Raw genomic sequence first — 27707 nt, 5'->3', positions numbered from 1 at the left:
CACATATCCACGGGAAGATGAATCGGTTATAAATTCAGACGCACCAGGTCCGCTAGGTCTAAATGACCGCAATGACCTGAGTTTCTAGTGTTATATTATTGATCCATTAATAGCTTGTTTTTTAGTGTTTGATTTATGACACTGAAGATTTTATCTCCATTGTGAAAAAAAAGCTTTAATTGTTATTGATCATTTTCTATTTGTGTTCTTTTAAGTTGTTGTTACCATTAAATGAGCACTGCCACCATAGAGAAAAAAACAAAAGGAAAAGGGAAAAAAAAGAGAAAAAAACAATGACTTTGTTTCCATAATATGCCCAGGTGATCGCCAGACTGGTTGGCAGGGGCATAACTATAGGGGGTACAGAAGTAGCAGTCACACCAGGGCCCTGGGGACTAAGGGGGCCCGATCACATCTGCCTTATAAGAGACCAGTATTATAATTGGCACATGAGCCCTGTTGCAGATTTTGCTTTGGGGCCTAGAAGCTCCAAGTTACGGCTCTGCTGGTTGGCATAAGGTCTGCATAGCACCTCTTAGCGCACAGCGCCATACATTTATGGCGCGGCTGTGATACACTTCATTCCTGGCAGGTTCCGGCGACTGCCAGCAGCCACAGCCCCGCCGGTAATAGCAGACATCAGCGATCGCACTGATGTCTGCCATTCACCCCTCAGGTGCCGTGAGCAATACAGCATCTGCGGCAGTGCGGCACTTACAATGGCTGATCTGATCGCCCACGGCACTGCCCCTGGGATCAGGTCAGCCAAAATGGCGGACAGAGGTCCCCTCACCTGCCTCGATCCCTCTCCCGGGGTCTTCTGCACTGATCTGCCGGCAGACCAGAGCAGAAGATCGCCGACAATACTGATCTTTGCTATGCCCTATGCATAGCACTGAACAGTATAAGCAATCTAATGATTGCTATAAATATTCCCCTATGGGGACAAAAAAAGTGTAAAATAAATGTAAAAAAAGTTTTTAAAAAAGTAAAAAAAAAAAGAAAATCCCCTCCCCAATAAAGTTTTTCATCACTCTTTTTCCCCATATTAATACATAAAAAACGATAAATAATAAACGTATTTGGTATCATTGCGTGCGTAAATGTCCGAACTATAAAAATATAATGTTAATGATCCCCTACGGCGAACGGCGTAAACGTAAAAATAAAACATTTTTAAAATTTCAGCTTTTTTGTCATATCAAGCTGCAAAAATTTTTAATAAAAAGCGATCAAAAAGTCACTTATACACAAATATTGTACCAAAGCAAATTACAGATCAGGGCGCAAAAAATTAGCCCTCACAAATCCCTGAATACGGTAAAATAAGAAAGTTAGAGGTGGTCAGAATAGGGCAATTTTAAACATACTGATTTTGTTAAAAAAGTTTGAGATTTTTTTTAAAGCAGTACAATAATAAAAAGTATGTAATCATGGGAATCATTTTAATCATATTTACCCAGAGAATAAAGAAAACATGTATTTTTTACCATAAAGTGTACAGCGCAAAAACGAAGCCCCCCAAATTTGCTAAATTATGATTTTTTTTTCTAAACATGACTACTGAGGAAAGGGTTATATTATACAACCCTGAAACGTGTCTAGTCGTTTATGCACATTTGCTGGCATAGTATTACCCTTGGAGAACTGTGCCCAAACCTCAAGGCCGGTTACCTTTCATGAACTGTACCACCATCAGTGCTCTTACTCTGCTACCTACCCGGTCCAGCAGTTCAAATCCATCCCGGTGCAACCATCCCGGTGCAGCCATCCCGGCTTTGACCACAGCTGATGTCAGACGCCGGCAACACGAGGCGAGCTTCCAGCCTTCCAGTATACGGTCCTGCTTATCAACCAGCAAAGCGGTGAGGAATTACCAACTCCAGCGCACGCCAGCAGTTCCCGGGCACTATTGCGATCTTCGGCGCCGGCCAGCGCCTCAGCCGTTAGCGACTGCCACCGCTCTCAATCGGACAATACTGGACCAGGCCTACGATTGGAAGCGCTACACAGAGGACTGTGTGCACCACGGACACCCAGTCATTGCGGGAACAACACCCATCGCCTAAGTTACCATTCAAAGACCGGTAACAATCTTTAATACTACAGACTGTTTGCTACTGCATTTAAAAGGGACATATCTACCCTAAATATTCATAAGAGCAATTCTTTAACATACTTGTTTGGTACAGTTCTCATTTTGTTATCTTATGCCAGGATTATTATCTTATGCCAGGATTATAGTTTTAATTATTATATGCCTAAATATATTGTTAGGTTGCCTTTTAATATGTATGTTCTTCTCACAGGGGCCCTGTGAGAAGTACCTAATTTTATTCATATTTTTATAATAAATATTGATTATTATTGAAGCACGATCCACATATGTCTATTTTCATTTACTCACCTAGAAGGTCCGTGCTACATTGTGTATTTTTTGGTTTTCCCTTTTCCAGCAATTAAGGTATAGTTGCTTGCCCAGTTTGACCTCGGTGCTTATTAATTGTGAGCTGCACATACCTATATAATTTTCTCTAAATTATGATTTTGTTTAAATTTCTGTTACGCCGAGCGCTCCGGGTCCCCGCTCCTCCCCGGAGCGCTCGCTACACTTCCCTCACTGCAGCGCCCCGGTCGGTTCCACGGACCCGGGGCGCTGCGTTACCACCTCCGGCCGGGATGCGATTCGCGATGCGGGTAGCGCCCGCTCGCGATGCGCACCCCGGCTCCCGTACCTTACTCGCTCCCCGTCAGTTCTGTCCCGGCGCGCGCGGCCCCGCTCCCTAGGGCGCGCGCGCGCCGGGTCTTTGCGATTTAAAGGGCCACTGCACCGCTGATTGGTGCAGTGGTTCCAATTAGTGTTTACACCTGTGCACTTCCCTATATCACCTCACTTCCCCTTCACTCCCTCGCCGGATCTTGTTGCCCTAGTGCCAGTGAAAGCGTTCCTTGTGTGTTCCTTGCCTGTGATTCCAGACCTTCTGCCGTTGCCCCTGACTACGATCCTTGCTGCCTGCCCCGACCTTCTGCTACGTCCGACCTTGCTTCTGTCTACTCCCTTGTACCGCGCCTATCTTCAGCAGCCAGAGAGGTTGAGCCGTTGCTAGGGGATACGACCTGGTCACTACCGCCGCAGCAAGACCATCCCGCTTTGCGGCGGGCTCTGGTGAAAACCAGTAGTGACTTAGAACCGATCCTCTAGCACGGTCCACGCCAATCCCTCTCTGGCACAGAGGATCCACTACCTGCCAGCCGGCATCGTGACAGTAGATCCGGCCATGGATCCCGCTGAAGTTCCTCTGCCAGTTGTCGCTGACCTCACCACGGTGGTCGCCCAGCAGTCACAACAGATTGCGCAACAAGGCCAACAGCTGTCTCAACTGACTGTTATGCTACAACAGTTACTACCACAGCTCCAGCAATCATCTCCTCCGCCAGCTCCTGTACCTCCTCCGCAGCGAGTGGCCGCTTCTGGAATACGACTATCCTTGCCGGATAAATTTGATGGGGACTCTAAGTTTTGCCGTGGCTTTCTTTCCCAATGTTCATTACACTTGGAGATGATGTCGGACCAGTTCCCCACTGAAAGGTCTAAGGTGGCTTTCGTAGTCAGCCTGCTGTCTGGAAAAGCCCTGGCTTGGGCCACACCGCTCTGGGACCGCAATGACCCCGTCACTGCCTCTGTACACTCCTTCTTCTCGGAAATTCGAAGTGTCTTTGAGGAACCTGCCCGAGCCTCTTCTGCTGAGACTGCCCTGTTGAACCTGGTCCAGGGTAATTCTTCCGTTGGCGAGTATGCCGTACAGTTCCGTACCCTTGCTTCAGAATTATCCTGGAATAATGAGGCACTCTGCGCGACCTTTAAAAAAGGCCTATCCAGCAACATTAAAGATGTTCTGGCCGCACGAGAAATCCCTGCTAACCTACATGAACTCATCCATCTTGCCACTCGCATTGACATGCGTTTTTCCGAACGGCGTCAGGAGCTCCGCCAGGATATGGACTCTGTTCGCACGAGGCGTTTCTTCTCCCCGGCTCCTCTCTCCTCTGGTCCCCTGCAATCTGTTCCTGTGCCTCCCGCCGTGGAGGCTATGCAGGTCGACCGGTCTCGCCTGACACCCCAAGAGAGGACACGACGCCGCATGGAGAATCTCTGCCTGTACTGTGCTAGTACCGAACACTTCCTGAAGGATTGTCCTATCCGTCCTCCCCGCCTGGAAAGACGTCCGCTGACTCCGCACAAAGGTGAGACAGTCCTTGATGTCTACTCTGCTTCTCCACGTCTTACTGTGCCTGTGCGGATGTCTGCCTCTGCCTTCTCCTTCTCTGCTGTGGCCTTCCTGGACTCTGGATCTGCAGGAAATTTCATCTTAGCCTCTCTCGTCAACAGGTTCAACATCCCGGTGACCAGTCTCGCCAGACCCCTCTACATCAATTGTGTAAACAATGAAAGATTGGACTGTACTATACGTTTCCGCACGGAGCCCCTTCTAATGTGCATCGGATCTCATCACGAGAGGATTGAACTGTTGGTCCTCCCCAATTGCACTTCTGAAATCCTTCTTGGACTTCCCTGGCTTCAACTCCATTCCCCAATCCTGGATTGGTCCACTGGGGAGATCAAGAGTTGGGGGCCCTCTTGTTCCAAGGACTGCTTAAAACCGGTTCCCAGTAAACCTTGCCGTGTCCCTGTGCTTCCTCATGTAACCGGTCTCCCTAAGGCCTATATGGACTTTGCGGACGTTTTTTGCAAAAAACAAGCTGAGACTCTACCTCCTCACAGGCCTTATGATTGTCCCATTGACCTCCTCCCGGGCACTACTCCACCCCGGGGCAGAATCTATCCTCTGTCCGTCCCAGAGACTCTTGCCATGTCTGAATACGTCCAAGAAAATTTAAAAAAGGGCTTTATCCGTAAATCCTCCTCTCCTGCCGGAGCCGGATTTTTCTTTGTGTCCAAAAAAGATGGCTCTCTACGTCCTTGCATTGACTACCGCGGTCTTAATAAAATCACGGTTAAGAACCGCTACCCCCTACCCCTCATCTCTGAACTCTTTGATCGTCTCCAAGGTGCCCATATTTTTACCAAACTGGACTTAAGAGGTGCTTATAATCTCATCCGCATCAGAGAGGGGGATGAATGGAAAACGGCATTTAACACCAGAGATGGACACTTTGAGTATCTGGTCATGCCCTTTGGTCTTTGCAACGCCCCTGCCGTCTTCCAAGACTTTGTTAATGAAATTTTTCGTGATCTACTATACTCCTGTGTTGTTGTATATCTGGACGATATCCTGATTTTTTCTGCCAATCTTGAAGAACACCGCCAGCATGTCCGTATGGTTCTTCAGAGACTTCGTGATAATCAACTCTATGCCAAAATAGAGAAATGTCTGTTTGAATGCCAATCTCTTCCTTTTCTAGGATACTTGGTCTCTGGCCAGGGACTACAAATGGACCCAGATAAACTCTCTGCCGTCTTAGATTGGCCACGCCCCTCCGGACTCCGTGCCATCCAACGTTTTTTGGGGTTCGCCAATTATTACAGGCAATTTATTCCACATTTTTCTACCATTGTGGCTCCTATTGTGGCTTTAACAAAAAAAAATGCCGATCCCAAGTCTTGGCCTCCTCAAGCGGAAGACGCCTTTAAACGACTCAAGTCTGCCTTTTCTTCGGCTCCCGTGCTCTCCAGACCTGACCCATCTAAACCCTTCCTATTGGAGGTTGATGCCTCCTCAGTGGGAGCTGGAGCTGTCCTTCTACAAAAAAACTCTTCCGGGCATGCTGTTACTTGTGGTTTTTTTTCCAGGACCTTCTCTCCGGCGGAGAGGAACTACTCCATCGGGGATCGAGAGCTTCTAGCCATTAAATTAGCACTTGAGGAATGGAGGCATCTGCTGGAGGGATCAAGATTTCCAGTTATTATTTACACCGATCACAAGAACCTCTCCTACCTCCAGTCTGCCCAACGGCTGAATCCTCGTCAGGCCAGGTGGTCTCTGTTCTTTGCCCGATTTAATTTTGAAATTCACTTTCGGCCTGCTGATAAAAACATTAGGGCCGATGCTCTCTCTCGTTCCTCAGATGCCTCTGAAATTGAACTCTCTCCTCAACACATCATTCCTCCTGACTGCCTGATTTCCACTTCTCCAGCCTCCATCAGGCAAACTCCTCCAGGAAAGACCTTTGTTTCTCCACGCCAACGCCTTGGGATCCTCAAATGGGGTCACTCCTCCCATCTCGCAGGTCATGCGGGCATCAAGAAATCTGTGCAACTCATCTCTCGCTTCTATTGGTGGCCGACTCTAGAGACTGATGTGGTGGACTTTGTGCGAGCCTGCACTATCTGTGCCCGGGATAAGACTCCTCGCCAGAAGCCCGCTGGTTTTCTTCATCCTCTACCTGTCCCCGAACAACCTTGGTCTCTGATTGGTATGGATTTTATTACTGACTTACCCCCATCCCATGGCAACACTGTTATTTGGGTGGTCGTTGATCGATTCTCCAAAATGGCACATTTCATCCCTCTTCCTGGTCTTCCTTCAGCGCCTCAGTTGGCTAAACAATTTTTTGTACACATTTTTCGTCTTCACGGGTTGCCTACACAGATCGTCTCGGATAGAGGCGTCCAATTTGTGTCTAAATTCTGGAGGGCTCTCTGTAAACAACTCAAGATTAAATTAAATTTTTCTTCTGCATACCATCCTCAATCCAATGGACAAGTAGAGAGAATTAACCAGATCTTGGGTGACTATTTACGACATTTTGTTTCCTCCCGCCAGGATGACTGGGCAGATCTTCTACCTTGGGCCGAATTCTCGTATAATTTCAGAATCTCTGAATCTTCCTCCAAATCTCCGTTTTTCGTGGTGTACGGCCGTCACCCTCTTCCCCCCCTCCCTACCCCCTTGCCCTCTGGCCTGCCCGCTGTGGATGAAATTTCTCGTGATCTTTCCACCATATGGAAAGAGACCCAAAATTCTCTCTTACAGGCTTCTTCTCGCATGAAGAGATTCGCAGATAAGAAAAGAAGAGCTCCTCCCATTTTTTCCCCTGGAGACAAGGTATGGCTCTCCGCTAAATATGTCCGTTTCCGTGTCCCGAGCTATAAGTTGGGACCACGCTATCTTGGTCCTTTTAAAGTTTTGTGTCAAATTAATCCTGTCTCTTACAAACTTCTTCTTCCTCCTTCTCTTCGTATCCCTAATGCCTTTCACGTCTCTCTTCTTAAACCTCTCATCCTCAACCGTTTTTCTCCTAAATCTGTTCCTCCCACTCCTGTTTCCGGCTCCTCGGACATCTTCTCTGTCAAAGAGATTTTGGCCTCTAAAAAGGTCAGGGGAAGAACTTTTTTTTTAGTGGATTGGGAGGGTTGTGGTCCAGAAGAGAGGTCCTGGGAACCTGAGGACAATATCCTGGACAAAAGTCTGATCCTCAGGTTCTCAGGCCCCAAGAAGAGGGGGAGACCCAAGGGGGGGGGTACTGTTACGCCGAGCGCTCCGGGTCCCCGCTCCTCCCCGGAGCGCTCGCTACACTTCCCTCACTGCAGCGCCCCGGTCGGTTCCACGGACCCGGGGCGCTGCGTTACCACCTCCGGCCGGGATGCGATTCGCGATGCGGGTAGCGCCCGCTCGCGATGCGCACCCCGGCTCCCGTACCTTACTCGCTCCCCGTCAGTTCTGTCCCGGCGCGCGCGGCCCCGCTCCCTAGGGCGCGCGCGCGCCGGGTCTTTGCGATTTAAAGGGCCACTGCACCGCTGATTGGTGCAGTGGTTCCAATTAGTGTTTACACCTGTGCACTTCCCTATATCACCTCACTTCCCCTTCACTCCCTCGCCGGATCTTGTTGCCCTAGTGCCAGTGAAAGCGTTCCTTGTGTGTTCCTTGCCTGTGATTCCAGACCTTCTGCCGTTGCCCCTGACTACGATCCTTGCTGCCTGCCCCGACCTTCTGCTACGTCCGACCTTGCTTCTGTCTACTCCCTTGTACCGCGCCTATCTTCAGCAGCCAGAGAGGTTGAGCCGTTGCTAGGGGATACGACCTGGTCACTACCGCCGCAGCAAGACCATCCCGCTTTGCGGCGGGCTCTGGTGAAAACCAGTAGTGACTTAGAACCGATCCTCTAGCACGGTCCACGCCAATCCCTCTCTGGCACAGAGGATCCACTACCTGCCAGCCGGCATCGTGACAATTTCCTTACACAAAAAATTATTTTATAGGTTCACCATACATTTAGGGGTAAAATGAGTGATCAGTGAGGGTAAAGTGAGTCATCACAAATTACAACTGGTCACACAAAAAACAAGCCCTCATATGGGTCTGAGAATGAAAATATAAAAGAGTTATGAATTTTAGAAGACGAGGAGGAAAAAACAAAAACGCTAAAATAAAATTGGCTGCGTCCTTAAGGTGAAAATGGGCTGAGTCCTTAAGGGGTTAAATGATCTATTGGGCAGCTATCAGATGTAGTCTATAGCAGAAATAAATACTGTAGACTATGATAGAGGGATGGGGGCAGAAAGGAAATACCAAATCTTGTATTAAAATGTTCTATTAAAAAAGCATAAAAAGGGAAAAAAACGATTTACTCCAAAGAACAAGTCATCTTTAAATACTGTATTTATTGGCGTATAACACGCACTTTTAAAACTTAAATTTAAGGCAAAAAGTCTGCCTGCGTGTTATACGCTGATAAATCTTCTGGTCAATGATTTAAAGCGGCCGCAGCAGCGGCTGCTTGTTAAGTATTAGCAGCACAGCCACGGCCATTTTAAATCAGTGATCAGCTGCGTCTCCTCTTTCCCCTCTGGAAAACTGTCACTTGTTTTCTCCCGCGCTTCGGCAGGCCAGGTCAGGCGGGGGGTCTTGTGGGCTGCGGTCAGTGAAGCAGATGAATGGCGTCCTCTGCCGGCTTCTCTGCGTGGCATCAGAGACGTCACTTTTCATTTCCTGTAGTCGCCGCACTCCGAAGTCTGACTAGCGGCGGTTACAGGAAATGAAAAGTGACGTCACTGATGCTGCGCATAGAAGCCGGGAGAGGAGGTCATTCATCTGAGTGCAGCCAGGTAAGGAAAATAAAAAAAAACTATGAAAAGAAGAGAAAAGGGGGAATGATGAGGGAGGGGAAGAATAGCATAGGCAGTGGTCTTCAACCTGCGGACCTCCAGATGTTGCAAAACTACAACTCCCAGCACACTTGGAGTTGTAGTTTTGCAACATCTGGAGGTCCGCAGGTTGAAGACCACTGGCATAGGAGGAACATGATGGGGGGATGATGAGACAGGGTGGGAGATGATGAGACAGGGGGAAATGATGAGGGAGGGGGAAATTATGGGGGGATGATGAGACAGGGGGAAATGATGAGGGGGGGGGAATGATGGGGGGATGATGAGACAGGGGGAAATGATGAGGGGGGGGAATGATGGGGGGATGATGAGACAGGGGGAAATGAAGAGGGGGGGGAATGAGGGGGGATGATGAGACAGGGGGAAATGATGAGGGGGAAATGATGAGGGGGGGATGATGAGACAGGGTGGGGGATGATGAGACAGGGGGAAATGATGAGGGAGGGGGAAATGATGGGGGGATGATGAGACAGGGGGAAATGATGAGGGGGGGAATGATGGGGGGATGATGAGACAGGGGGAAATGATGAGGGGGGGATGATGGGGGATGATGAGACAGGGTGGGGGATGATGAGACAGGGGGAAATGATGAGGGGGGAATAATAGGGGGGATGATGAGACAGGGTGGGGGATGATGAGACAGCGGGAAATGCTTAATGTCTGTATGGCTAGTGGTGGTTTATGACGGGGATATATTGAGACATGCGGGGATGATGAGACATGGGGGGTGGTGATGAGAGGGGCAAATGTGGCACAGGGACTGATAAAAGGGAAGGAATGATGTGGCACTGGAGGGGACGGGACCGAACTGAGGTGCAGAAGAAAACGAAGTTGGGGGGATGATGTGGCATTTAGTCCAAGTCATTTATTTTACATTTTATTTTTTTACTTACATTTCCCTGTTAAAATGTGTTATACGCCAGTGCGTGTTATACGCCGATAAATACAGTAAATGAAAGTGTTTCCCTAAAGAACGTTCTAACAAGTCATGTTCTCATAAATCCAGATCAATACAAGAAAACACAGCAGCCCAGGAAATGTACTTAGGGATATGCAAATGTAAGGGCAGGCGTTCTATACCTCAATAAACTGCAGTTATTTACAGTTGAATCGCCCAAACCCTCACCATGACTTCATGAATTACAGTTCTATCTTTAACCCATTAAGGATGCAGCTCTTTTGAGCTTTAAAGAAATAGCAATTTTTTTGTTTATTTTTACATCGTTGTATCATCTAAAAGCAATGACTTTATTATTTTCCTGTCCATAAAGCCATATAAAGGCATGAGTTGTAATTTTTGGCGCCACCAATTTGGGGCACTTATTGCTAAACTATTGCTATAACTTACTTGCAAGTTAGTATGATGACAATGATTTTTTTTTAATATGTAACAACTTTAGCACAATGTAGATGGAGGAGAAATAATTCTCCTGAAAAATTGTGTCTTCTGCAGCGCTCTCCACTGGAAAGTCTGGAGTGAGGTTTAATCAATTAACCGGCATAATGCGGACTTGAAAAAAAATTTTTTTATTAAGAGCATGCAAGTAAACAACGCGTTTCGAGGGGCGGGATCCTCTCTTCCGGTTTTCTCTACTTTAGCACAATAAAACATTTGTTTTTGAGTTGCCATTTTCAGAAAGCCATGACTTTTTTTTATTGCTCCATCGTGGGACCAAGGGAGTAGTGTGTCTCCCTGAGAAGAATGGTGAAATGTCATTAGAAATTTTATAATCCATGCAATACTCAATGGGAAAAAAGTATGCAAAGTAGATCTCCCCCGGAAGTAGTAAAGCTCACTTGTCACAGCCACCTATTGTCCTTATCATCCCTTCAAATTTTATGTTGACCCTTCTGTGACAAAATCTGACTTAGTTTATAATCCCCAGTCATGTCTAAAGTCTCTTATTAGAGACAGTCTTTGTGTCCTACTCCTTAGATGCCACGGTTGCTACTGATTGCAGCATCTAAGAGGCTAAAGGACCAGGATTGGAGCCATCTATGATCTCGGTTGTAGTAGTACCTGGCCGTGATAAGTCCTGTGTGTTCAAAGATAAGATTACATCAATCCCATACTTTCACCTCTCTAAGGTTAATTCTCCAGAACAATTCAATGAACAAACTGTAGTAAACTAATAAATAATCAACCCTTAACCTTTAACTTGCTTGGATGAATCATAACTATTTCAGGAACTTATAAAACAAGTAAGGTAGAATAAATGTGAGAACATGAAGCTATTCTTGTCTGTAGTCTGTGCTGATTCCTTCTGTTGGGTTTCCACATAGACATGCAATTAGAACATGGTGAATTTGTTGGAATCCTTCTACTTATTCTTTCCCCAAAAAATTGGCATAGTGTTTTTTGTTGTTGTATTGTTTGTATGTATGGGGGAATGGGCGATGTTGGTTGTGCACTTTATCATTCTGCCATTGGTTATTTTTAAACAGAGCAAAGTATAACTGGATCCTACAGATCCTGAGTAAATTTTATAGGCCTAAGGTACATGGGAGGTGAATCATTTTAAAGTTAGTTATAAGGTCACATCATCCTAGTTGATGGGTATGGACATTTTTTATTGTAAATATAGCAATACTAAATAGTAAATATAATCTATTAAGTAGTAATAGTAAATAGAATATATCTATCTATATATCTATCTATCCATTCATAGCAATAAGGCTGGGGCTACACAGCAAATATGGCCATGAATGGGGGTCATGTGAAATCTCATGTGTTCTTGGATATATTTTTTAGTGACTGTCAGGTCATGATCACAAATACTTGTTGATCACAGTGGCCCCTGTTTACTTAACCCCTTAAGGACCCAGCCAATTTTCACTGTAGGACCCGGCCATTTTTTGAACATCTGACCACTTTCACTTTAAGCATTAATAACTCTGGGATGCTTTTACCTTTCATTCTTATTCTGAGATTGTATTTTCAAGACATATTCTACTTTATGCTAGTGGTAAAATTTTGTCGATACTTGCATCGTTTCTTGGTGAAAAATTCCAAAATTTTATGAAAAAATTGAAAATTTTTCCTTTTTTTTTTTTTTTACTTTGAAGCTCTCTGCTTATAAGGAAAATGAAAATTCCAAATAAATTATATATTGATTCAGATATACAACATGTCTACTTTATGATTGTATCATAAAGTTGACTTGTTTTTACTTTTGGAAGACATCAGAAGGCTTCAAAGTATAGCAGCAATTTTCCAATTTTCACAAAATTTTCAAAATCGAAATTTTTCAGGGACCAGTTCTGTTTTGAAGTGGATTTGAAGGGTCTTATTGTTAGAAATACCCCACAAATGACCCCATTATAAAAATTGCAACCCTCAAAGTATTCAAAATGACATTCAAAAGGTATCTTAACTCTTTAGGTGTTTCACAGGAATAGCAGCAAATTGAAGGAGAAAATTCAAAATCTTAATTTTTTACACTGGCATGTACATGAAGACCCAGTTTTTGAATTTTTACAAGGGGTAAAAGGAGAGAAATCTTCCTAAAATGTGTAACCCAATTTCTCTCAAGTAAGGAAATACCTCATATGTGTATGTCAAGTGTTCGGCTGGTGCACTAGAGGGCTCAGAAGGGAAGGAGCGACAGTGGGATTTTGGAGAGTGAGTTTTTCTGAAATGGTTTTTGTGGGGCATGTCGCATTTAGGAAGCCCCTATTGTGCCAGAAAAGCAAAAAAAGAACAACAAAACACATGGCATACTATTTTGGAAACTACACCCCTCAAGGCACGTAACAAGGGGTCCAGTGAGCCTTAACACCCTACAGGTGTTTTACGACTTTTTGATAAAGTTGGATGTGTAAATGATTTTTTTCCCACTAAAATGCTAGTTTCCCCCAAAATTAATATTTTTTACAAGGGATAATAGGACAAAATGCCCCCCAAAATTTGTAACCCCATCTCTTCTGAGTATGGAAATACCCCATGTGTGGACGTCAAGTGCTCTGCTGGCGCACTACAATGCTCAGAAGTGAAGGAGACACATTTGGCTTTGAAAAGCAGATTTTGCTGAAATTGTTTTTGGAGGGCATGTTGCATTTAGGAAGCCCCTATGATGGCAGGACAGCAAAAAAAAAAACAAAAAAAAAACACATGGCATACTATTTTGGAAACTATACCCCTAAAGGAACATAACAAGGGGTACAGTGAGCCTTAACACCTCACAGGTGTTTGACGACTTTTTGTTAAAGTCGGATGTGTAAAAGAAAAAAAATATTTTTTTCACTAATATGCTGGTTTTTCCAAATTTTACATTTTTACAAGGGGTAATAGGAGAAAATTACCCCCAAAATTTGTAACCCCATTTCTTCTGAGTATGGAAATACCCAATGTGTGGATGTCAAGTGCTCTGCTGGCACACTACAATGCTCAGAAGAGGAGGAGCGCCATTGAGCTTTTGGAGACAGAATTTGGTTGGAATAGAAGTCGGGGGCCATGTGCGTTTACAAAGCCTTCCATGGTGCCAGAACAGTGACCCCCCCCCCCCCCCACATGTGACCCTATTTAGGAAACTACACCCCTCACAGAATTTAATAAGGGGTGCAGTGAGTATTTACACCCCACTGGCATTTGACAGATCTTTGGAACAGTGGGCTGTGCAAATGAAAAATTACATTTTTCATTTTCACGGACCATTGTTCCAAAAATCTGTCAGACACCTGTGGGGCGTAAATACTCACTGTACCCCTTATTACATTACGTGAGGGGTGTAGTTTCCAAAATGGGGTCACATGTGGGGGGGGGGTCCAGTGTTCTGGCTCTATGGGGGCTTTGTAAACACACTTCGCCTTCAATTCCGGACAAATTTTCTCTTCAAAATCCCAATGGCGCTCCTTCTCTTCTGAGCATTGTAGTGCGCCAGCAGAGCACTTTACATCAACATATGGGGTATGTTCTTACTCAGAGGAAATGGGGTTACAAATTTTGTGGGGGGGGTTTCCTATTTTTCCTTGTGAAAATGAAAAATTTAGGGTAACACCAGCATTTTTGCCAAAAGATTTTTTTTTTTCATTTTTCCATCCAACTTTGAAGAATTTTCATTAAACACCTGTGGGGTGTTCAGGCGCACTATACCCCTTGTTACGTCCCGTGAGGGGTGTAGTTTCCAAATTTGGGGTCACATGTGGGTATTTCTTTTTTTGCATTTATGGCAGAATCACCAATTTAGGCTTCAAATGTACATAGTGCGCTCTCATTCCTGAGCCTTGTTGTGCACCCACAGAGCATTTTACGCCCACATCTGGGGTATTTCTATACCCAGGAGAAATTGCGTTACAAATTGTGGGGGTCTTTTTTTCATTTTAACACTTGTGAAAATAAAAAGTATGGGGCAACACCAGCATGTCAGTAACATTTTATATTTTTTTACACTAACAGGCTCGTGTAGCCCCCAACTTTTCCTTTTAATAAGGGGGAAAAGGAGAAAAAGCCCCCCAAAATTTGTAGTGCAATTTCTCCCGAGTATGAAAATACCCCTTATGTGGCCCTAAACTGTTTCCTTGAAATACGACAGGGCTCCGAAGTGAGAGAGCGCCATGCACATTTGAGGACTAAATTAGGGATGGCATAGGGGTGGACATAGGGGTATTCTACGCCAGTCATTCCCAAACAGGGTGCCTCCAGTTGTTGCTAAACTCCCAGCATGCCTGGACAGTCAGTGGCTGTCTGGAAATGCTGGGAGTTGTTGTTTTGTAACAGCTGGAGACTCCGTTTTGGAAACACTGCCGTAAAATATGTTTTTCATTTTTATTGGGGGGGGGGCAGTGTAAGGGGGTGTATATGTAGTGTTTTACCCTTTATTATGTGTTAGTGTAGTGTAGTGTTTTTAGGGTACGTTCACACTGGCAGAGGTTTACAGTGAGCTTCCCGCTAGAAGTTTTGTGCCGTGGCGAAAAATTTGCCGCAGCTCATACTTGAAGCAGGAAACTTACTGTAAACCTGCCCGTGTGAATGTACCCTGTACATTCACATGGGGGAGGGGGGAACCTCCAGCTGTTTCAAAAGTACAACTCCCAGCATGTACTGACAGACTGTGCATGCTGGGAGTTGTAGTTTTGCAACAGCTGGAGGCACACTGGTTGGAAAACCTTCAGTTAGGTTCTGTTACCTAACTCAGTATTTTCCAACCAGTGTGCCTATAGCTGTTGCAAAACTGCTGTTGCTGGGAGATGTAGTTATGCAACAGCTGGAGGTACGCAACTCCAACTCCCAGCATGCTGAGACAGCTGTTTGGGCATGCTGGGATTTGCAGTTTTGCAACATCTGGAGGGCTACAGTTAGAGACCGGTGCACAGTGATCTCCAAACTGTGGACCTCCAGATGTTGCAAAACTTCAAATCCCAGCATGCACAGACAGCAAACTGCTGTGCGGGCATGCTAGGAGTTGTTGTTTTGCAAGATCTAGAGGGCAGTATAGAGATCACTGTGCAGTGGTCTCTAAACTATAGCCCTCTAGATGTTGCTAGGCAACTTACCGGCTTCCGTCGAATCCAGGGAGCTGTCCTCTTCTGCCGCACAACATGCCGCCTGCGCCGATCACCGCAGCCGATCGCGTCCCGCAGCCTCAACCGAGGGGTAAGTGGATCTTCAGCACCTGGTCCCCTTCGGTTCCCCATTCTGCCCCGCCTATTGTGGGTGTGCAGAACGGGGAAAACGAAAGTTAACCCCGCAGCCCCCGATCTGCTATTGGTCGTCGCTTTTGACGACCAATAGCAGGAATAGGAGGGGTGGCACCCCTGGCACCTCACTCCTATTCCTTCAGGGGGATCGTAGGTGTCATGGACAATCGCTATCCCCCTTATATTCCGGGTCACCATAGATCCGTATGACACGGAATTCACTTGCGATTTGCACTTATCGTCGACATGGGGGGGTCTGATGACCCCCCCCTGGGCATTTGCGCGGGGTGCCTGCTGATAAGATTTTTTAATAGAAGTAATTTACAAATCTGTTTAACTTTCTGGGACCAGTTTCCACAGGAGTACCCCTTTAAATTAGGTGTGATGCAGTGTGACATGGCGATTTTTTGTTGTGCAGCCCCAGTTGTGGCCAAAATCGCAGTCTAGGCCCAGCCTAAAGCAACAAGTATTTTAAAAAATTGCTTTCAAGTTGGTGGAATCATGGACAAGAAGCAATGTATACAACCTTTCTATTAATATATTCTAAATGTTACATCCTAGAAGAAGGTGCAGAAAGGGTTAATTAGATTATTAACTAGCGAAAGGTGTATAACGCATAGGACAGGTGGGATGAGAGAGTAGATAGAGAAAACACAAGAAGAGGTCAAAGAACAAGGCCAAGCCCTTATAAAATCTTTGGATTCTGACCAGCATCCCAGAATCTGGTCTAATCTGTGTTTATGGCTTACAACAGACTGAATATCCCACTGCCATAAACTTGAAACATTCCGAGATATCGGTGGGAGCAGCTGGTAGAGGGGAGAGCAGGCAACAGGTAAGCTGTGAGGAACTAAGGTTGAAAAGGTCAATGTCCTAACGGTAAAAAAAAAACCATGAAATTAATAATTTACGGCCGTGAAATGCGTTAAACGCGATACGCGCTCATGTGAATATACACTGCTCAAAAAAAATAAAGGGAACACTTAAACAACACAATGTAACTCCAAGTCAATGACACTTCTGTGAAATCACACTGTCCACTCAGGAAGCAACACTGATTGACAATCAATTTCACATGCTGTTGTGCAAATGGAACAGACAACATGTGGAAATTATAGGTAATTAGCAAGACACCCCCAATAAAGGAGTGGCTCTGCAGGTGGTGACCACAGACCACTTCTCAGTTCCTATGCTTCCTGGCTGATGTTTTGGTCACTTTTAAATGCTGGCGGTGTTTTCATTCTAATGGTAGCATGAGATGGAGTCTACAACCCACACAAGTGGCTCAGGTAGTGGAGCTCATTCAGGATGGCACATCAATGCGAGCTTTGGCAAGTAGGTTTGCTGTGTCTGTCAGCGTAGTGTCCAGAGCATGGAGGCGCTTCCAGGAGATAGGCCAGTACATCAGGAGATGTGGAGGAGGCCATAGGATGGCAAAAACCCAGCAGCAGGACCGCAGGAGGAGCACTGCAAGAGCCCTGCAGGCCACAAATGTGCAGGTATTCACTCAAACGGTCAGAAACAGACTCCATGAGGGTGTTATGAGGGCCGTTCGGCCACAGGTTGGGGTTGTGCTTACAGCCCAATACTGTGCAGGATGTTTGGCATTTGCCAGATAACACCAAAATTGGCAAATTCGCCACTGGCGCCCTGTGCTCTTCACAGATGAAAGCAGGTTCACACTGAGCACATGGGACAGACGTTATTACAAATTATGGAAACGTTGGCCAAACCTGCTGATATTGGCAGGACTGGCTTACAGTTTTACATGTAAAGGGATTGGGCATGTTGAATTTTCATGCCTGATCCTTTAGTTTTTCCAAGACATCAGCTGCATCCGAAGGTGTGTGGTGTCCCGGTACCGTATTGCATACAGTACCTAGTGTAGAGGTCCCCAAAGTCAGAGTAACTACGTTCAGGTAGGGTTCCTCAGGTGGGACAGCCCCTAATCGCTTCTCTTTAAGTCTAACTTTAATGTTAAGATATGTCTATATTTAATAATTATATATATATTTTATAGGAATGTATAGTACTTACCTTGTTCAGCGTCACAGGATCTTCGGTCATGTGACCATGCTAGTAACCTCTATGGTATGTTGTAGGACCTTAGAAGGTCTTTGGGTTACGTGTTACCCACAAATCTCTGTAATGGTGATTGACATCCGTATGGACCAATTAGCGTTAGTACAGCCCCTGCCCATATAAGGGAGATGCGTCTAATTATCGCTCTCTTGGGTTGCTGCTCTCGTGGATGCCGGACTAACAGGATGGTGTGCTACGCAACTTCCAAAGAGACGCTAGGCCTCAAAACCTACGGCCTCAGCAGAACCAAAATCGTTAGTTCAAATCTAAATTCCTGCTAATGCTAGTGTGACTACTGGACCGCAACTAATTCCCCTAAATCCAGTGGAACAGCGCAATAGACTAAAAGACTCTGAATGCTAAAGTCCCAACCATTGTCAATCTCCAAAGGAAAGCTGTTATGCTAAGAGACTGTTATGTTAATGAAATGTACAGAAAATCTTCAGTAAAAGTTAACACTGTTTACAGAAGCTCATCCGGTTGTGGACAATCTATTATTATTTACCTCAATTCCATTATCATCTACCTCCGTATAGTTCCTGGCAAGGGCGGTGGTAGGAAAAGCTTTATTGAGCAGCCTTCACCCTGGCATCACAAATAGCAAGGGTTAACAAGCACCCTTTAATTACCGCAAAGCTACACTCCCATACCCTACATCCTCCAGGCTATCAAATAGCATTTTGGCATCACGAACAGGATGCGGGTGTGTGCCTCCAGCTGTTGCCACCAAGTAAAGTGTACTCCCCCTGTATAATAGACTGTTTCCATGTGTTACGGAGCACCATATAATTGTACGGAAGATTGCGTATGGTGCCGCGAGCAGAGAGCACACGCGAAAAGTAAGGGGAGACGAAAATTTTATTGCTGCAGAAATGTGTAAAGTGAGACGCCCCTGGGCGTGGCTATCAAGTGAGTGTATCGCAGATGAAAGGGAACTTAGAGACGCGATTGTTGAATCCGGGGGGACAGGAAGTCGGGGCTGCACCGATGACGTACTTCCGGCCGGCAGCCATTTTGGCTGCACAAATGAGAGCCGGATGGTACAGACATGGCGAAGAACAGCGTTCCACGTGGCATGCGCACGAAGATGGCACCGGAACAAAGGAAAGTTGCGGCGGTCGCAGCCCAACTGTTCCACGATCTTGACGACCGTTTTCAGCGGTTGTCATTGGATGAAGAGGGGGCCTGCAATCTTCCCCACTGCCCGATGACAATGACGACTAACAGGATACCCCTCCGGGGGACACCGCAGGGACACCTGGAACTCCATCACCGGTGAGATTGTCCCCTCACCACCGCACCTGGGGTTCGTGGGCTGAGATCCCGACGGAGGAATCCTCGGTAAGCACACCATCTGAGGCTGCCTTCTCTTCCTCCACCAGCCCTGAGCCAGAGATACCCCTGTCCGCCCAATGGGTCTTTGGGGATGAACCTGACTTTATCCAATACATGCATGACGTGCTTCAACCCCAGCCTGGGAAGCCTCTACCATCGATTCCTAAGACACAGCAAGAAAGGGCCCGTCAGGAGGCCGAAATAGCAGACCTAATGGAAAAATTAAAGGCCCGACACAGAGAACTTTACGCTCCCAAGCATGTACATCTGCCTCTGGAGGAGAGAATCCGTTACCAGGAGAACACCAAGGAGATGGAGGCACTCTTTATTTGTAGGTGGGATCATCCCCGAGAAGGGGAGAAGCCCTTGGAACGTCGCAGAGCAACAGTGGCTAAGTTTGACAAGGTCAGAGGTTATGGTACCCTCATTGATTGCCACACTGGCTACACCAGCCTCGTAAACCGGCGAGCTGTACAGAGGTCATATCTACACAAAAAGTTCCATTCTCTGGAGGTGGGTGAGATAGTGGAATACACCCCTGTCCGGGGCCTGCGAGGAGAGTGGGCGGCCGCAGTCACCAGGCCAACCGCTCCAACCCAGTTACCCTTCAAGTATTTCCCTTCTGATGATTGGGAAGCGGACCCATTCCAGCTGAGGTCGAAATGGCCTGCTCCTGATGCCTCCACCAACGTACACAAGGAGGAGGAGTCTCTACAGCAGCAACCAATTCCCACTGTCTACAACAAAGTACCTGGGCCTACTCCCATCAAGGAGCTTTGGTCTGCCCCCCCAGGTAACAACAAATGTGCTGCGGCCCAAGCCTGAGGAGGAGGTTGGGCCGAATCAACCAGCACCAACTGTTAACCTCAATCCTTCAGTGTCACATTCTACCCTGACCAATGTGGTGTGGGAGAGCAACATTAATTCTTTGCCTGCTCGTGATCCTGAGAGGGGTAGAGGCACTAGGTGAGGAGCAAGACGACATCGCCGGAGCTGCATCTGAACTGTGACACTCATACTGCTTGAAAGTTTTTTGTTGTTGTTGTCTTCACAGACTTTTCTGCAACAGTTCAAGAAGTGTGCCTAGCAGGACTATGCTAAGACTGTTCCAATTGTAACGTAACCATCAAGCTTTTGTGCCTGGTCTTTAGACCAAGAGACTCCTAGAGGTAGGAGATTCGTAAGTGGGTGCCCGGCTAAACTGTGCTAGCCATGAAGTTTAGACTCTTAGTGCAGGTGGACTGCTGATCCTTGCACGCACGTTTACATGTATATACCTCAATCGTAACGTGACATTCTTCGTGAAAGTTGCACTTATCAGGTGAATGCACCTGAACCCTGTTGGAGTGTTTAATAAATATTCATGCTAGAGTAACTAAATGTAAATGCTTATTGTACACATGTACTTAAAAAAATTTAAATAATAGGTGTTGTAGTAGTCGCTAGTAGGTGGCTTCCTCAGCTCCTCTAAGGAATACCAATTTTGTCACCCATCACTAACACCTTCTCAAAGGTCCACTCAAGGGAAACTACCCCTGAGGTATCAAAACTGACCTTGTACATAGTACTAAACACATAGTACTTCACAAAACAATCACTTAAGTGTACTTACCTCACTTAAACTTAGTACACCAAACAAAAAAAAACCTTATCTCACACTAAAGTAAATGCTTTGGGAATTGTAGCTAATGTCAATTTTTCCAATTCCTGCCACTGTCATGTACACTAATTCTCTGTTCTTATATGTGTGCGAGATGTTCTGCCTGGCCAGTAGATACTCTTGCGAGCTAAAAATAATGCACGTAATTAAAGGTAACCTAGGTAAGGTTTATCTGTTGTGTTCTAGGGATAGGAGCGTGTAGCCAATAGACCCTAGTAGCCGGACTTATTGGTAGAAAGCCTCGGGCAAGCCAATATACTTCCAGTGTACTAAACAGGTAGCTAAAATGGCTAAATTGTATTGTGAGATTTAACTTGTCTAGTAAGCTAGAGAAAGGGGAAAAAAATTAAGTAGGATGTATCTCATGTGAATAATATCATCCTGTTACTAAATTCATGAACCAATCCTGTTCGTGAGTTTACCCAAACCAATGTATGTACACAAAAAGAAAATGTTAAGTAGCTTTATAGGTTGTACCCGACCTTTACTTTGTCCCTCTGTCTTAGGGGACTGACGTTGAGGCCGACTTATCTTAAGTAAGGGGGTTTGTGGTGTCCCGGTACCGTATTGCATACAGTACCTAGTGTAGAGGTCCCCAAAGTCAGAGTAACAACGTTCAGGTAGGGTTCCTCAGGTGGGACAGCCCCTAGTCGCTTCTCTTTAAGTCTAACTTTAATGTTCATATATGTCTATATTTAATAATTATATATATATATTTTATAGGAATGTATAGTACTTACCTAGTTCAGCGTCGCAGGACCTTTGGTCATGTGACCATGCTAGTAACCTCTATGGTATGTTGTAGGACCTTAGGAGGTCCTTGGGTCACGTGTTAGTCACAAATCTCTGTAATGGTGATTGACATCCGTATGGACCAATTAGCGTTAGTCCAGCCCCTGCCCATATAAGGGAGCTGCGTCCAATTATCGCTCTCTTGGGTTGCTGCTCTCGTGGATGCTGGACTAACAGGATGGTGTGCTACGCAACTTTCAAAGACACGCTAGGCCTCAAAACCTATGGCCTCAGCAGAACCAAAATCGTGAGTTCAAATCTAAATTCCTGCTAATGCTAGCGTGACTACTGAACCGCAACTAATTCCCCTAAATCCAGTGGAACAGCGCAATAGACTAAAAGACTCAGAATGCTAAAGTCCCAACCATTGTCAATCTCTAAAGGAAGCTGTTGTTATGCTAAGAGACTGTTATGTTAATGAAGTGTACAGAAAATCTTCAGTAAAAGTTAACACTGTTTACAGAAACTCTCCGGTTGTGGACAATCTATTATTCTCTACTTCAAACCCATTATCATCTACCTCCCTATCGTTCCTGGGAAGGGCGGCGGTAGGAAAAGCTTTATTGAGGAACCCCTCACCCTGGCGCCACGAATAGCAAGGGTTAACAAGCACCCTTTAATTACCGCAAAGCTACACTCCCCATACCCTCCCTACATCCCCCAGGCTATCACAGGTGTATGACAGCAGCTCTCTCCTTCCCCCACTGAAAAAATGTTTTTCAAAGGGATACCCTGGGGTAATAAATCTTATCCCCTATTCCCATCTCCGAGAATATGAGCTGGAGCACGCCAAGGATGGGTGACCCCGTAGCCAACCCCCATGCAGCAGATCTTGGGGGGGGGGGGGGGGGGAGGAAAGGGTCACTGGTGCAGCAACTAACTAAAGCCGGTTTGGCAGGCAGTGGCAACAAGACATGCCTGCCCGAAATGAACACCAATCTACAAGACAAGATCAAGCTTGTTTCTTGATTAGGCAAGCCTGAGAAAGAGAGATAGAGGGCCCACTAGTGCCTAAATAGATGGCAGCCCTAGCTGCTCAGCATCAAGTTAGACTATTTAGGGTCAGAGGTATCTACTATGGTGGTAAAACTACAGGGCTAAGACTACTACTGTCAGTGGTATCCATCATTCCATCAAGAAAAGGCCCCATGGTCTAAACGTAGTTACCTAGGCAGCTTTTCACTGGTATTTACTTCCTGACTACATATATTTATTATAAAAAAAATACCTCTTTTCATTAGCTCACAGTGTTAGAAATACTCTCAGGGGAAGGGGAATGTCCCTCCCTTGTGGTGGTAGGAGGTGATTGGTGTGTCTGCTCATGCAGCCTTCACCAGGAGTCATCTCTTGTCCATGACTCCTGGACAAGCCTGATGCTGCTGCATGACTGGTTAGTGTCTAAGTAGGTATGGGAAACCCTAGTGGTGGCATCTTCAGGAGCTGGTTTCTTTAGTAAATAAAAATAAAAAAAAATATTACAAAAGGACTTTAATATTCCTCAGTATTGGTAACAACATATATAAAGTTTTTGGATCTGACAGTGCCCATTTAAGCAGGGCCGGATTAAGAGCATCATGGGCCTGGTGCTGAAAATTGTGATGGGCCTTTTTATCAAAGTATATAAAATGAAAACGCAACACAAAGCAATTTTGTCACGTTTTATGCACATTAAATTACCAGGATAGGTAGCATGTTCCCCACATTAGGTAGGTAGCATGTTCCCCACATTAGGTAGGTAGCATGTTCCCCAGATTAGGTAGGTAGCAGTTTCCCCACATTAGGTAGAAGCAGGTTTCCCACATTAGGCAGTAGCAGGCTCCCCATATTAGGCAGTAGCAGGCTCCCACATTAGGTAGTAGCAGGTTCCCCACATTAGGCAGTAGCAGGCTCCCCACATTAGGTAGTAGCAGGTTCCCCACATTAGGTAGTAGCAGGCTCCCCACATTAGGTAGCATTGTCGTCGTCCCCACATATATACACACACACACACACACACACACACAGATAGCCACACACAGACAGACACACACACGAGGCGGCTTTAGACCTTGTGAGGCCTTAGGCATTAGGTAGGTAGCATGTTCCCCAGATTAGGTAGGTAGCAGTTTCCCCACATTAGGTAGAAGCAGGTTCCCCACATTAGGCAGTAGCAGGCTCCCCATATTAGGCAGTAGCAGGCTCCCACATTAGGTAGTAGCAGGTTCCCCACATTAGGCAGTAGCAGGCTCCCCACATTAGGCAGTAGCAGGCTCCCCACATTAGGTAAGTAGCAGGCTCCCCACATTAGGTAAGTAGCAGGCTCCCCACATTAGGTAGTAGCAGGTTCCCCACATTAGGTAGTAGCAGGTTCCCCACATTAGGTAGTAGCAGGCTCCCCACATTAGGTAAGTAGCAGGCTCCCCACATTAGGTAGTAGCAGGTTCCCCACATTAGGTAGTAGCAGGCTCCCCACATTAGGTAGCATTGTCGTCGTCCCCACATATATATACACACACACAGATAGCCACACACAGACAGACACACACACACGAGGCGGCTCTAGACTTTGTGAGGCCTTAGGCGAAACTTGAGCTTGAGGCCCCCACGAACACAAGATATGCACACGATAATAAAATGAATTATATACAAAACACAATTGGTATAGTATCCTTAGCACTGTGATGTCACTGTGCACATTATCCTTGTACTATGATATCACTGTGCACATTACCTCTGTACTATGATATCACTGTGCACATTACCCCTGTACTATGATATCACTGTGCACATTACCCCTGTACTATGATATCACTGTGCACATTACCCTTGTACTATGACATTACTGTGTATTTTTCCTGTACTGTGACATCCCTGTGTGTATTATCCATGTACTGTGACATCACTATGTATTATCCATGTACTGTGACATCATTGTGTGTATTATCCCTGTACTGTGACATCACTGTGTATTATCCATGTACTGTGACATCACTGTGTGTATTATCCCTGTACTGTGACATCATTGTGTGTATTATCCCTGTACTGTGACAGCACTGTGTATTATCCCTGTACTGTGACATCACTGTGTGTATTATCCCTGTACTGTGACATCACTGTCTATCATCCCTGTACTGTGACATGATTGTGTGTATTATCCCTGTACTGTGACATCACAGTGTATTATCCCTGTACTGTGACATCACTGTGTGTATTATCCCTGTACTGTGACATCACTGTGTATATTATCCCTGTACTGTGACATCACTGTGTATATTATCTCTATACTGTGACATCACTGTGTATATTATCCCTGTACTGTGACATCACTTTGTATATTATCCCTGTACTGTGACATCACTGTGTGTATTATTCCTGTACTGTGACATCACTGAGTATTATCCCTGTACTGTGACATCACTGTGTATATTATCGCTGTACTGTGACATCACTGTGTATATTATCCCTGTACTGTGACATCACTTTGTATATTATCCCTGTACTGAGACATCACTGTGTATATTATCCCTGTACTGTGACATCACTGTGTATATTATCCCTGTACTGTGACATCACTGCGTATTATCTCTGTACTTTGACTTCACTGTGTATTATACCTGTACTGAGACATCACTGTGTATTATCCCTGTACTGTGACATCACTGTGTATTATCCCTGCACTGTGACATCGCTGCATGTATTATCTCTGTACTGTGAGATCACTGTGTCTATTATCCCTGTACTGTGACATCACTGTGTATTATCTCTGTACTGTGACTTCACTGTGTATTATCTCTGTACTGTGCCATCACTCTGTGTATTATCCCTGTACTGTGACATTACTGTGTGCATTATCCCTGTACTGTGACATCACTGTGTGTATTATCCCTGTACTGTGACATCACTGTGTATTATCCCTGCACTGTGACATCACTGCATGTATTATCTCTGTACTGTGACATCACTGTGTGTATTATCCCTGTACTGTGACATCACTGTGTGTATTATCCCTGTACTGTGACATCACTGTGTATTATCTCTTTACTGTGACTTCACTGTGTATTATCTCTGTACTGTGCCATCACTCTGTGTATTATCCCTGTACTGTGACATTACTGTGTGTATTATCCCTGTACTGTGACATCACTGTGTGTATTATCCCTGTACTGTGACATCACTGTGTGTATTATCCCTGTACTGTGACATCACTGTGTGCATTATCCCTGTACTGTGACATCACTGTGGGCATTATCCCTGTACTGTGACATTACTGTGTGTATTATCCCTGTACTGTGATATCACTGTGTATATTATCCGTGTACTGTGATATCACTGTGTGTATTATCCCTGTACTATTATCCCTGTAATCATTGTGCATATCAACCCTGTACTCACTCAAAGAACAGGGTTATTATTCAAAGCGACATCACAGTACAGGGTTAATATGCATATGAACAGTGATGTCACACTAGAGGGTTAATGTGCACACAGTGCCGTCAGGGTACAGTGATAATTCACACAGTGATGTCACAGTACAGGGATAATACACAGTGATGTCACAGAACAGGGATAATATACACAGTGATGTCACAGTACAGGGATAATACACAGTGATTTCACAGAACAGGGATAATATACACAGTGATGTCACAGTACAGGGATAATATAGACAGTGATGTCACAGTACAGCGATAATATACACAGTAATGTCAGAGTACAAGGCTAATACACAGTGATGTCACAGTAAAGGGATAATACACACAGTGATGTCACAGTACAGGGATAATATACACAGTGATGTCACAGTATGGGGATAATACACACAGTGATGTCACAGTACAGGGATAATACACACAGTGATGTCACAGTACAGGGATAATACACACAGTAATGTCACAGTACAGGGATAACGTGCAAAGTGATGTCACAGTACAAGGTGTACTAGTACTGTGATGCCACTGTGCATATGGGGGATAATAGAGCATAGCATTCACAAGCTTTTGTATTTTAGTTAAATCCAAATCCGAGGTGGCTTAAACATGAGGCCCTTGCTGATGAACTGTTATGGCGTTGCATGGGTGGGCAGCACCCAGTCCACCCCCACCCCCAAGGTGAATGTAAGACAACAGTGATACGCACAGTGTATGTATCTCCACTGACAAGGGAGGATGCAGAGGGATTTTCTCAAGGATTGGGGTTTACTAGCAAATTAACACCTCCATATTAGGATGACATATTACTACATCAGTAAAAAATAACAATAACCACTGTACACAGATTAGGATCACCAATATCACCACTATTACAAATATTTGTGCCACACTATGACCACTCCAATTACCACTATATAGTGACAGGATAATACTACAGACCAATATCCCACATGTAGATCCCATATTAGTGTTTCCCAAGCAGTGTGCCTACAGCTGTTGCAAAACTACAACTCCCAGCATGCCCGGACAGCAATTTGTAGTTTTGCGCCAGCTTGAGGCACCCTGGTTGGAAAACACTGGTCCATATAATGTGACCCCCAGGTCTACACAGGCTCTGCAGGTTTCTGGCAAGGTGCCTGGAATATTACTAAACAAAATAGCCCTGTATGCAGTGATGGAGGCCGCAATGCAAGAGTAAACCCAGCCTGGTAATTACAGTACCATGAATGCCTAAAAAGACAAATACATACACACCTCCATCCATATGTATATAGATACACACACCTATACACAAGTGTACATACCCTAACTATAAGTGCACATACCCTAACTATAAGTGCACATACCATAACTTTCTGAGATGCTGACAGGATCCTCATATATGGCTTCCAGTGCTGGGGGTCAGGAGTCAAGACCTCTGACCTCAGGATTACGTCATGGGGAGGAGGTGCACAGACAGTTCTCCTCCTACTTTGCTCTCATGTTTCATGCTAGCAAGCTGCTGTGCTCTGAGGATCCTTCCCCTGCTTTAGGACCCGACAGCAGGACGGCGCTTGTAGAGCATGTGCAGCATAATAAGATAAGTACTGCTGTGATTCCTACAATCTATGTGCCAGGCTGGGCAGCCAAAAAGCACTGACAATGTAGGCAGTGCCACTACATGCCC

At 45.4% G+C, this 27707-nt stretch overlaps 1 long non-coding RNA gene across 1 annotated transcript in view; it reads right to left on the bottom strand.

Moving 5' to 3' along the window:
- Positions 1 to 27505, bottom strand: part of LOC130367093 (uncharacterized) — a 53464-nt gene extending 25959 nt beyond the window's left edge. The window contains exon 1 of the long non-coding RNA XR_008892072.1: positions 27388 to 27505. This is a non-coding gene — a long non-coding RNA (uncharacterized LOC130367093). The remainder of the gene's footprint in view (positions 1 to 27387) is intronic.
- Between the last annotated feature and the right edge of the window lie 202 nt (positions 27506 to 27707).

This window comes from Hyla sarda, chromosome 4, assembly GCF_029499605.1.
Source record: "Hyla sarda isolate aHylSar1 chromosome 4, aHylSar1.hap1, whole genome shotgun sequence".
NCBI classification, from domain to species: Eukaryota; Metazoa; Chordata; class Amphibia; order Anura; family Hylidae; genus Hyla; species Hyla sarda.
Note: the sequence above shows the minus strand (reverse complement) of the source record. Positions and strands in the feature narration are given on the sequence as shown.